The sequence below is a fragment of the Nyctereutes procyonoides genome, unplaced genomic scaffold (assembly GCF_905146905.1).
Source record: "Nyctereutes procyonoides isolate TBG_1078 unplaced genomic scaffold, NYPRO_anot_genome, whole genome shotgun sequence".
NCBI classification, from domain to species: Eukaryota; Metazoa; Chordata; class Mammalia; order Carnivora; family Canidae; genus Nyctereutes; species Nyctereutes procyonoides.
This window is the reverse complement of record NW_026575128.1, coordinates 19260935-19266995: the sequence shown is the minus strand read 5'-3', so window position 1 is coordinate 19266995 and position 6061 is coordinate 19260935.

Sequence of the window (6061 nt, the reverse complement as noted above, 5' to 3'; positions counted from 1 at the left end):
AGTCAGGAAGATCTGGGTTTAGGGGCACCTGGGTGGCTCAGTTGGTTAAGTATCTGACTCTAGATTTTGGCTCAGCTCAGGATCTCAGGGTCCTGGGCTCAAGTGCCGTGTTGGGTTTCCTGCTCAGACTGGAGCCTGCTTCTCCCTCTGTGCCACTCCCTGCTTGTGCGCTCTCTCTCAAATGAATAAAATCTTTAAAAAATATTTGACTATATAGAGACTTTGCTGGGATTTTTCTTCAGATGAAAGTAGTTGATCAGATCATCTAGAGCTATAGTGTCTAATATGGTAACCACCAGCCACAGGTGGCTACATTAAAAGTAATTAAAATGAATTAAAATTTTAAAAATTTATAATATCTATTCCTGTATCACACCAGCCATATTTAAGCGTTCAAGAGCTACTCTGTGGCTAGTGGCTGCCATATTGAACAATACAATGGAACCTTCCCGTTATTGCTGGAAGTTTCATTGGAGCAGTGCTGCTCTAGAATGATTACAATTACTGGCTGTACATTTAGGACAATGCCTAGAACTTTACAAGATACCAAGATCATTCTAAGATGGTAGAGGTGAAGGAAGTCATTTGTCCAGCTATCAGTGGAAATGTATAGTTTTGTAATTCCTCTTGCAGATGTCATGCCACAAATAATTCCGTCTGGACAGCTGAGAATAGTTTCTCATTCCAAAAATAATGTTATGTTACCGGTGTCTCTAATGAAGAATAGGTTTGTTGTTGTTGTTGTTTTTTTTTAATCTACGTAACAGTTCTGAGATAGGTATTACTTTCAAAATACAGTTGCGAAGCTAAGAGTGATGAATTGACTTTTCCCAAGTGATTTGGCTGGTAAGGGGAAAATAAGAACTCAAGCCCTGTGCTTAGCCGCTTTAGACTCTCGAACCAGATTCTCACACTTAGTAGCTGTGTGCCTTGAGCAGATAACTTAACCTCTTTGTGCCTCAGTTTCTTCATCTGTAAAGGGAGAGTGATAATAATAGTAGTCAGCTTCAAAGGGCTGCGGAACTCCGGCAGGCATATATGTAGTGTTTGTTTGGCACCTGTTTGCCTGGCACATGGTAAGCCCAATAAATGTTTGCCATTATTATCTAATGCAGTGTTTTTTAAAAAGAGGTTGAGAAAGAGGTTTTAATTGTTCCAATTGCTAATTATTTATAACAGGTTGAAGAACTCTTTTTAATGGTATCTCTTTTCCAAGCTCTCAAAGAGATCGGATGGCCAGGATTTCCCTCATATCCACCCAGAAAAGGAGAGCCGGTGTCAGCCCATGTGCTGAAGTATCACAAAAAGGGAATCTTCTCCGAAAAGCCTGAGCATGATAGCAGAAAATCCTTGGAGCTCAGAAGTTTACCCAAAACCTAGACAGAGTCTATTTTCACTTAACTTTCTTTTTGGAGAATGCAAAAAAGGGACACAGGACTGAGAACCTCCGGTGGAAAGACTATCGGATAAGGGGCCATGTAAGTACTACTGTCCTGTGCAAAGCTTACTGGGGGTATTAATTTTGCAGTTCTGAATCCCAGAAGATTTTAGGAGAGCTTTTCTCGTTGGTTCCTGAGAGGATTCAAAATTCGTGAACATAGGGAACCCGATGGGTTTGGGGGGCAATATTTTTCATGAACTGGGGCAGAAAAACAGAATGTCAAAGCTGAGCACCCCTTTACCATTCAGGACAGAAGAGTACATTTTATGCCTGCTAAGAATATGGAAACGAACTATGCCCGCGTATTTCTAAGGGCCGTGGACACACGCGGGCCTGCATACACACACACACATACACACACACACACACACTCAATAGCAATAGCCCAAGCCTCAAGGAAGAGAGTTCCAAACTCTTTCACTAGCAATACAAATCAAGTTCCAAGAGCAGGAAAACAACCTCCCCCCAAACCCAAAACACACCCACCAAAATAAATATCCGGGCCTCCTCCTTTTCTTCTCCTAAGAAGTCCTGTATGTAGCTATGGCCCTCTGGAGTCAATCATATGGGTCAACTCTTAGAGTGATGCCAGGGAAGGGGGGTGCTCAGCAGACATGTAATAGCCTCTGCAGCAGACTGGTGAGAGGGAGAATGTCACAAGTGGAGATCTTTGGGTGAACCTAAAGCAGCATTTCATTTGCATGTAGGACTGGTCCTCATCACACCATCCCTTCTGCAGACCTAGGTGCTGCAGGCAGGAGGACAGGAACACAGGATCCAAAGCACCAACCATTAGCAAAGAAATTGTTAATTTATGTCAGATAGAACTTAGGAACAAAAGCCTAATTGTATTTTCTCCTTGTTGCCTCTCCAGTTCTCTCTAAAACTCCTATCACTTTTAAAAATTAAGATTATTTCTACTTCTCTCTAAATTGACCCTGTATTTTGTTTATAAGAGAAAACAGTGATAAGCTTCTAAAAGCTTGTTATGTGGCAGGCACTCTGCACACCACCTAAGTGTGACTCCACGTCCTCTCCACAGCCCTCGAGCAGGGTTGCTGGTAAGTGGGGGAGCCAGGACTACAAACGCACGTCGCTCCCCCCTTTAACCAGGTGCTGCGTTGCTGTGCTCTTCTGTCCTGTGGATAGTGTGTAGTCCTAGCAAAGAGCACATCTGCCCCCCAACCCCCGATGACTAGCCATGCTGAGGCCCTCTGTTACAAAGAAAAGTTTTTTGTTTTTAAAAAGAAAAGTTTGCTTTTGAGGTTTTCTTTTGAACTCTTTGTCAGCATGGGGTCACTCCCTGTCATTTTCTGTTCAAACAGGACTCGCACCATCTGGGGACACACACATAACACACACACGTACACTTTGATCTTGGTCTCCACCTAAAACTCCTTTGTACAGCTGCCTCGCACAACGCCTGCAGAAGGAGGAAGAGGGGATGGGAATCACATTTTCTGTGGTCTTGACTTTATTTTTCCCTACATCCCATTGCCGCCTACATAGTTATTTCAGGGGTTTACTACAAGAAAGTACAGGAGTCAAGAGAAAATAATTTTAACCTATATGCTAAGTAAAATTTTCCCCACAGTCTAGGCCAGAGGTTGGAGAACTGTTTCTATAAATGGCCATATAGTAAATAGTTTAGGCTTTGAATAGTTGGTCTCTTTTCCAACAATTCAACCCTAGTACTGCAGGGAAAACAGCTGTAAACAATATGCAAACAAATAGATGTGGCTGTGTTCCAATAAAACTTCATTTACAAGAAGAGGGTTCGGGTTAGGTTTGGCCTGCGAACTACGGTGTGCTGACCCCGGGTCTAGTGCAGTACCGCCCAACAGAAACGCAATGCAAACCACAAATGTGATTTTAACATTTTTAGCAGTCACATTTTAGAAAGTAAAAAGAAACAGGTGAAATTAATTTTAGTAATGCATTTTATTCAACCAGCCAGAGCATGATCATTTCTACACGTAATTAGCATTCAAAATTATTAATGAAGTATCTTCAGTTCTTTCTTCACGTTGTCTTTGGAATCTGATATGCATTTTCACATTTACGGCACATCTTACTGAGCCTGGCCACATTTTGGTGCTCAAGAGCCGCGTGCAAGGACTAGCTTCTGCCCTGGATGGGGCAGCTCGACGCTCGACAGTAGCTCTAGTTCCTCACCTGGGTTCCTTCTTCAGTTCAGCTCTCTGCATCCTCTTTCTCTATCCACACAGCCTGCCCCGAGATCCTTAAGCTTTCCCTTGATTTTGACTTATTGACTAGAAGGCAGCCTTGAGGCATTGCCCCAGGGCTGCCGTGTAACCTTGTGGCTCCCAGTCCCACAGAGCTGCTACGTCCGTGGGGTGGGGTTGGTGTCCAGCCTGTGTAGGCTGCTCTACCAAAAATTATACCATGTGGCTTAGACAATAAACATTCATTTCTCATGGTTGTGCAGACTGAGACGTCCAAGACAGGCTGCCGGCAGGTGCAGTGCCTGATGCGGACGAGCTTCCTGGCTCAGAGACTGCCACCTTGTTACTGGTCCTCACGAGGCCGAGGGGTGAGCCATCTCTCTGGAGTCTCTTTCAGAAGGGCATTAATCTCACTCGTGAGAGCTGCACCCTCAGGACCTAATCACCCCCCAAGGGCCTACCTCCAAGGACCATCACATTAGGGGGTGGAGCTCAAGGTATGAATTTCGAAGAGACTTGAACATTCAGCCTGTAGTGCAATCCCCCGAGCATCACCCAACAAGCCAAGTGCTGAAGGACAACTGGAGTGTGCGTGCCCACTCCAGATCTGGCACCTCGTGAGGTTTCATCAGAATGAATCCTAGATCCTCCTCTTGACCTTTCTGTCCAATTATCCAGAAAGTAACTATTGAATCTGGAGTCCATCCGTTTTTCCTCTCTTTCTTTGTGCGTGTCTCTCTCTGTCTTGGTCTTATTCTGTCTCTGTGCCTCTGTGTTTCTGTTTCTGTCTGTCTGTCTCATACACATGTGCACACACAAACAAACACAAATCACAAATACTACTGCCCTGCCTCTCTCTATACACACAAATATGTGAAGGGAAAATATTTGCTCTTGAAGACTATATCATTTAATAAGTTTGCAAGGAGGAAGAGACACTTTTTTCCCCCTTAATTGTCCCATAATTTGCAATTTTGCCTTACTTATTTTGAAATCATCGCTTTATGACAGCTGAAGGAGTCCTATTAACTTATTAACTTCTTTTGGGTATCCTTTTCCCTCTTAGTTTCCCATTTTGTCTGCTTACGCTTGCCAGATGTAAGAAGCAGATTCATCCCTGAGCCACTTACTTCTTATGGCCATACTCTTAATTACACAAAAACACATCTGAATATTTATAAGGGCCCAGGTGAATTCTTAGACCAAGCGGCATTGATTCGATTGAGGCCAAACTGCCATAATAGAGACCCAATACTACAGCAGCTTGAAAAATATAGAGCTCATTTCTTTGTCATGTAACCATTATGAAGAGGATGGTCTAAGTCAACAAGGCAGATGGTAGAGTTTCCATCACCTCAGGGGCAATTCCTCATCTACATTCGTAAAGAAACTTGGCCACCAAGTCAGGCTCTATAACTGGAAACACAATGAGAACATGGAGAAGGCATATCAAATGTCTTAAAAGCCATTCATAGCCTACACACAGCACGTGTTATTCCTGTTTATGTTCTTTCGGCAAGAACTTAGTAATACACTCACACCTCGATGTGCAGAAGGCTAGAGAATTTAGTCTAGGAGGGCAGCCACATACCTAGAAAGGAAAGGAGAATAAATTTTAGTGGGTAAACAATAATCTCCACCAAGGGATATTTCCCTTCCCAGGCTGACTGGGCTATGAATGTAGGGATCATTTTTCTAATTTCGACTTCATTATCTCATATAATGATTTTAACAGTCCTGTGGGATCAAAATTGTTATTTCCATTTTATAGATGAGTGAATTAAGGTGTTAGGTTATGCAACTTTCATAGATTTTTGTTCCTTGTTATAGTTCATTCTTCCTTTTATTATATTTATCTGGGATATATCCCCAACTAGGTTATAATAGCATGTTACCAACATTACAAAATCCAACATCTACACACAACAATTGCTTAATAAAACTTTGTAATTGAGTAACCAAATTAATGATGGACGTATATTTATATGCTGACACTAGAAGCTAATAGAAGCAGACTTCTTGCTACATAGGTAAATTATTTTGATAAGAACTAATGTTTTAAAACTCAAGTACTCGAGAAAACTACTTAGGAGTATCGAGGATGGCTGCTAATTTCTTCTACAATGCTGAGTCATGGAATCATGTTTATTTAATTAACCCATCAATCTAACATTAAAAAAAACACTACTCAAAGAGTGAATTTTTTAACAGTTCAGTCAAATGACTTATACATATAAAATTCACTTGATTGAAAGCCTATTGTAGGTAAGGTCTATCTTTAGATTAGAACAAAAAAAGGAAGAAAACTAATACTTATTGGGTAAATTCTGTGATAGGCCCTTTATATATTCCTCACAAAACCCTATTAAGTAAAAAGGATATAAGCATTTATATATTCAGAAGAAGAGGAAAACTTTGTTGGGGAGGAAAAACT